Source organism: Dreissena polymorpha, chromosome 10, assembly GCF_020536995.1.
Source record: "Dreissena polymorpha isolate Duluth1 chromosome 10, UMN_Dpol_1.0, whole genome shotgun sequence".
NCBI lineage: Eukaryota > Metazoa > Mollusca > Bivalvia > Myida > Dreissenidae > Dreissena > Dreissena polymorpha.
The window spans coordinates 77,283,897-77,291,102 of record NC_068364.1 but is presented as its reverse complement, the minus strand read 5'-3'; the positions used below and the strand labels follow the sequence as shown (position 1 = coordinate 77,291,102).

General features: G+C 34.4%; 2 protein-coding genes across 2 annotated transcripts in view; one reads left to right on the top strand and one right to left on the bottom strand.

Moving 5' to 3' along the window:
• LOC127846895 (uncharacterized) overlaps positions 1-7,206 on the bottom strand; it is a 179,118-nt gene that overhangs the window by 126,023 nt on the left and 45,889 nt on the right. The window lies entirely within an intron of this gene.
• LOC127846892 (uncharacterized) overlaps positions 1-7,206 on the top strand; it is a 76,192-nt gene that overhangs the window by 43,880 nt on the left and 25,106 nt on the right. The gene's annotated exons all lie outside the window — the stretch shown is intronic.

Below are 7,206 nucleotides of genomic sequence, written 5' to 3'. Positions count from 1 at the left end.
ATCGGTATGTTGCGTATTCTGCACGTCTCAAACTGAAAACGGCCATGAAAATTGCGCCGCGCTGGAGGAAAACGGGGCTTAATGCATGTGCGTAAAGTTTCGTTCTAGATAATCCCGCACAGGCTAATCACAGACCGACTGCACTGGCTAATCTGGGACGTCGCTTTACGCACATGAATCAATACCAGTTTTTTTCCAAAGCAAGGCAAAATTCAACATAAAACAATTTCAAGATGAATAGCAGGTATCATCGAACGTGAGTATCGACGATGTAACTTAAGCAACGTCCATCAACTATTACCAATTTTAATTGCGATGAATTTGGTCATATGTGGTTTTAATTGAGAGTGTCAGTCGGTAAACTTTCATCCAATAGCCTAAAGTAAATTACGTCCATCAACCAGACGCTATGAGACACTATTATGTTACTTGCAGCACCCTTTTACAAGTCCATAATTACTCGAACAGCTATATACAAGTAATGAAATAATGAATTTTTGTGTTTGCTGCATTTAAATAATCGAAAGCCCTTGATACAATTATGTACGAGGCATTCATGATGTAACGCTGAATAGCTTGGTGATTTACTGGACTCCTTCTGAGAAAACTGGGCTTTATACATGTACATGTGGGTAAAGTGTCCTCCCAGATTAGCCTGTGCAGACCGTTTAAAGTAACATTACTATTAAAAATCAACGAATATTTCGTACAATTGTTCGTAAAATAAACTTAAACAATTAAAAATCAGTGTTCCTTTTGGCAATTGCCGAAATTTCAACGTCAGATGTGGTCTGGTAAAATAGATGTTTGTAGATACGAAATGCTCGTTTTTATTATTGTTCTGCATATCTATTCATACGACACATGAACACTAAAATGGTGTTCGTGTGTCGTATGTATAGATATTTTCGCGGGAATTAATTGTGGCCACACAAAAAAAATTATAACGAGCATTTTGTATCTACAAAAATCTATGTAATCATACCACATCTAGCGTTGAAATTTTTGCTATTGCTATATGGAACACTGAATGTTAAGGTGTTCACTTTATTTTACGAAATACTTAACGAAATTGTCGTTGATTTTGAGCGTTATAGAGACTTTAACCCATAGTTACGGGAAGATTTTGCTATGGCGAGAAATCGCCACGATTTACCTAGCAAAGAAGTACTATAGAATATTTTTTTTCTACATGAGATTCCGCATTCATTCACTAATTGACATACACAGTTAATACATGTCATATGTTAAATTTAATCATCTTTTATATTTCTTTAATTGTATCCGACCTGAGAGCAAATATAATGTCACATATGTTTTTTGTTTGTCTGTAATTATTTTAGATCACCTGGTGATTGGAGCAGGGTGTAGAGCATGGTCACTGGTATGTATGTTGGTATGAGAACATAGGGGAGCTAATATATATATATAGTGATGGTTATCGTCTTTTGGTGGTTGGCACACTGGTTGGTACACGAGCTACTTGCGTCAGCGAATTCTACCACCGATGAGTCCGCTGTCGGTGAGGCCTGTGATCTGAATCATCATCAGCGCATGCGTGGCTCGTTAGAAATTCGAAAATGCTTCTTCCAGATTAACAACATCCGCGCAGAGATTTGACTGGTTCCGAGCATAGCTTGATATCCAAATCGTCAGTTTCCATGATAACCAAAATGAGGAACGATATTGTCATTCAAAAGCCCTTATTGTTTCAGTCCATTCAAAACGACGCAAACTAACGAATCGACCCATACTACCGCTGATCAGTACGCTCTCCCTAACTCGGGCACGTTTTTATCTGGCACCGCTTCATTCACTAGCTCGGGAAAATGTTCGTGTTAAGGCAGATCAACACAAAATTGATCGCTTGGCAGGTGAACTGAATTAGTGGGATTGTATTGTAGAAACGTCTACATACACGACAAATGTGGAGTAATAAAACCTACCCAGCAAAAAAAACCACAGACGGTTCGCGTTTTTGCCACCCGTTGCAAAATCTCGCGGAGCGCTCACAGATACACGTGCAATTTTTGTATTCTACAATTGTTCTCGAACTTGAAATCGTTCAGACTGGTGCGGTCCTCTTCGTAGCTCGACTGAGGAGCTTAATTGTAAGGCTGCGTCCACAAAATCGGGTCGATAAAATTAATGTCCTAATTATTTTTTATCACCATGCGTAAATGTATCAGCAAAGTGCTCTTATGTGAAAATATATCAGTCATGCATAATTTATTTTCATTTATAGAGGAGGTCGGGCAAATTTATACATTAAAAACAATTAAAACAATATGTGTTTTTTTTTATTTCTCACATTCGATTAGTAAGTAGAGCAATTCCAGCTATTAGTCACTTTTATCTCTTCAAAGGACCTATTTACACACATTAAGTGTTTTCCGTGTTGATTTATCCTCGTCAAATTAATTTTTAGTACCGGTTCTTCGAAATGATGGCGCTTTTATTTCAGAAATATTGCATCATAACTTATTAACGAATACACTAAAATAATAAGGGTTGTAAGCAATTTTGCAGTCACCATTTAATACAACATACATGTACATGTAGTTTTTAAAACGCTAGAACATTTAGGTTTCGGTCTCAAAATGTCTCACTTGATTCATAGTGTTTGTTTTGCGGTAAATATTGCAAAATAATATCACTTAGTTATTCGCTTCAACATACACCAAGTTCAACAATAAATAGTTTACATCATTATAATATTAAAGGGACCTTTCCACGTTTTGGTAAATTGACAAATACATTTTTTTGTTTCAGATACGCACATTTTCGTTGTAGTTATGATATTTGTGAGGAAACAGTAAATAAATACTGAACCTTTTCAATGCTCTAAACAACAATTATATGCATCTTTTGGCGATTTAAAAACCTGAAAATAAGAAAGCATCGCAACGCGAAACTATTTACTAATTTGCATAGTTCTGTTGTTGTTGTTATATTTTGTGACACTATGAATATTGCTTATATAAAGTATAATATACAGAATTCATTTTATGAGCATGGATAGCCGAGTGGTCTAAGCCTTAGACTTTTACTCCTGGTGTCAGTGGTTCGAGCCCTGTTGAGGGTTACTTTTTTCCTTTTTTAATTTTCTTTTTGTTTTTTTATTGCAGCTTTTTAGATCCAATGTTTAAATTGATCAATATAAAGCATTTAATGATGAACTTTAATACATGCCAAAATATGTGAAAAGATCCCTTCAAATCTCATTTCAGTTGAGACCGACTCAACTTGCCGTCTCGACTTAAATATTATTACTTGATAAAGATGTAAGCAACGTTCTTCAAAAGGAGGTTAATTTATAACCATTTGCGGGAAATCGTCTACCAATCTAACACGCAAATAAACAGTTTCCAGATGAAAAGGTAACATCTCTTACTTTTCTTATTGATAAAACTACTAGTAGGTTGCTTCGGTACACAAATACGCGTTCAATTGACTGACGGCTTCGTATACGTTCAATTTATGTTTGATGTTATTTTACACTAAATCAAATGCCAATGCTGCCATTGAGACCAATAAGGATACAATATACCAAAAGATTTCCTTAACAAATTCAATGTAAAATCAACAACTTCAACGAAAAAAAAGTCAAACTTTTGCTCGTAGACACCCCCATACCCATACCTTTTCTTAAAGAGTATGCCAAGACGAATGGATTTAAACAATAAAAAAGACAGGTCATGCAGTATGTAAGAAAGAACTCGACGCGAATCAACGGTCACTGTTTTAAGGCAGAACTCGACGCGAATCAACGGTCACTGTTTTAAGGCCACCTTTTTACCAGCTGATCTCCAGTTGATGAGGGTTTCCCGCCATCTGTCAAAATCTCATGTAGTCTCCAACCTATAAGCAAAACACTGAATTTGTAGTGTACAACAATGTTTTCCCTACCACATGCACACAGAAATATTCAAAAGTAAAGTCATGACAAGTGCACATACAGAGAATTGTGTCTTCAAATAAATGACATTCCATTTTTTAGAGGGTATAGCATTGAACACCAAAATGATTTAGTATATTGTAACCATAATGAAACCGCCAAATGTTAAGCATTTTTCTCGTCTTTGCTTTATTTTAGATTGTGAAAGCCTAGTTTTAATTTAAATAAGAACATGGCTTCTTGGACATTAGAATAAAAAAGGTATTACATTAGAATAAAAAAGGTATGTCTTGCAACTTTTAAGAAAATCTCATTTACCTGAACGCAAGCACCACCAGGTTTTTTCAGTGGGGTTTCAACAAAAGCACAGTATCCTTCAATTACCTTGAGTCAAGCGGTTAAGGAAACAACTTAAGTAATTTCTGAATTAATTCAAACAATGCCGCAATAAACAATGTACCTTTAAAGATTTATTTCATTCCCGTTCAACCCATGTCAAAATTGTTTATTTACAGCGTGTTTAACCACGCAAAGCCGATAGTTCCATACAGACCCGCAAATGACATACACTACTCGCGTTGTTTACCTTGAGTCGAGAGGTCACATCCGAAAAGCGAGAGTACTCGATTGCAATAGGCAGGAGGTCAACAAAACTTCAAAAATTCGATTCACTGAACAAATTTAGAGAAACTGAAGGATTAATTTAACTTTTTGCATATCTTCTATTTACCATTTAACAAGTTTCTGTTTTATCGGTTGATCCTCTTTTGAGCAACATTGACATGAAAAAGTGCTCAAGAGTTGAAAAAGAAATAACTTTGGAAATTTGTTCAAATAAAAATTTGGCATATATATGTTACTATTAAAAGATTTGATAAAATTATCATCCAATCGGGACAGGGTTTACCCACTGAACGTGTGTATATTGTCATGAAACCTATTTCGCGATGTGCGTTCACAGATTGTTCCATGCAACATTTTCTGAGAATCGTGAAAAAATTACAGAATTTTCATTCAAATAAATCAAACACATGAATTTGTTGTGTTTAAAATAAGGCAGTGGTCTGCAATTTATGTGCAAGTTTAATGAAGAGTACTGAAAAATATGCAAGAAATAGGCATAAATTTGGATTATTTTAGCTGAAGTAAGATTTTTAAATACAATTAAACTGGTGTTTTTCTTATATTAGTCGTGTCTGTAATTATTTTCAAGCGTAGTAATATTAGTAAAACAAAATACTCGGAGCGCATGTGTGTGACGTCATCATGAGAGCCGCGTTCTTAATGTAAACAAAGTGAGCGAAATTAGGTTATGCTCGAAATAAGGGAATCGTACGATACTTTAGGGGTGTTTCTGCAGTTTTGCTGATTTTTTTACAACAAGTAGATTTTGATCAAAATTTATATTCAAGTACTATATACAAATAATATGATTTTAGGTGCTACCTAATTTACGGGCAAAAGCTTTTTAAGTTTTTTTGATTACCATGTATTTTTAATAAATATATGGACGTGATTGTGTTCAAAATATTATAATTGTTGCAATAATTAAGTAATGCATCGAAAAAAATCAATCTTAAAACGAGTTACATGTTCCAAGCTTGAAGATTAAGCATCTTTTAATTTTTTGTTTTCTAGCCACAGGAATTTATAGCTGGTTCGGTGTCTGTGGTATAGTGGATGGGGTGTCTGCTAACTGGCTTAGTCACTGGGAGGTCTCTGTATTGATCCCTTAAGTTGGAGCATTCTTTAGATAACCCTAAAGACATACTATGTTGTACCATTTGGATTGAAAGTCAAGAAAACATACAAGGTAAAAAGAGAAATGTACATCGAAGAACAATAATTGTACGTCAACATAAATATAAAATACACTTCGAAGTATATATTTGTATGTCAATGTACATTTGTACTTCGACATACATGTTTGTACTTCAACGTACACATTTTCTGAACAGCCAATCAAAACACTGTTCTCTTGAGCAGCCTTTCCTGCAGATTTATTTATAATAAATGTTTAAAATCTCTTTTTTAATTAAAGACAAAATGAATAAAAATATCAGAATGGCAAAAAAAAAACAACACATAGAAGTTTCAAGTATTTAATGCATTGAAATAGATTATATACAAATTTGAAGAAGATTCAATTGTTACCTTTTTAAAATTAAAATTATTCAGCATATTGTATTTATTGATTATGCAGGGGTAGTATCACGACCGTCCAGCGCATTACTGTGTAGGAAATTCCCAACGGTAACCTAACAGTTACCAAGCATTAACGGGATAAATAATGTATAATAACCTCCCTGTTGGTCGTATTTTGTAATAACCATAACTTGCATAAGTCAGAGGTTAATTACGCCACGCCAGGTCAATAAATACGCACAATATCTATGAGTTAGCGGTCGATAGTCGCATAATTTGGTATAAATTATAATAATAATAATACTGTTTAATAAATACGCACATTATCTATGAGTAAGCGGTCGATAGTCGCATAATTCGGTATAAATAATAATGATAATATTGTTTAATGTCAAATATCTCTAAAAGCAACAGATGTAAGGTGTCTTCTGATTGGCTAACACTCAAGGGTCGGTGAAAATTGTACGTCGAAAAACATTTCTTGTTCTACCTAGTAGGTCTTGTAGACTTTCGACGTCATGGTACGTCATATAGACACTAAGTACTGGCCCTACCCAGGAAACAGTTTGTTTCATCACATGTCTCAATTTAAATTGACAGCTTGCTAAAGCAGTTGCATTTAGCATACAGTACACTGATTTAACATAATCAAAATCATGTGATGTGTCAAATCAATTTTGATTGACAAATTTGACAGGATTATGAACCAACTCGGTCATTTCTGACGATACTGATAACACAAATATTGAGTTGTGATAATGGCATCATCGGTGTTGCTATAAATATATTCTCAGTTAAATAAACTGCCGCAACACATATAACACACATGTAGGTAAGAAAGACTTAAAGGATATAATCACAAAAAGGCTTGGTTGCAAATGCTAAATGGCATTTTAAACATAGCAGAATAGAAACTGGTTAGAAATAAGCACTTCTGTCTACCATGGAGGGATACATGATGATTTAGTATATTGGAACCTTGAGCTAAGTTTACTTAAGAACTTTTGACAGGTAGAAGGCTAACTCAAATATTGTTGCTCCGATTCATGGTAGAGTAAGAATCAACACTAAAGCATTTAATGAACATCAATTTAAGCAAGGTTTTTTGCACTCATGTCAAAAGTTGAAAAAAACCTCAAAATTGGGTAAACATATTGACGTTA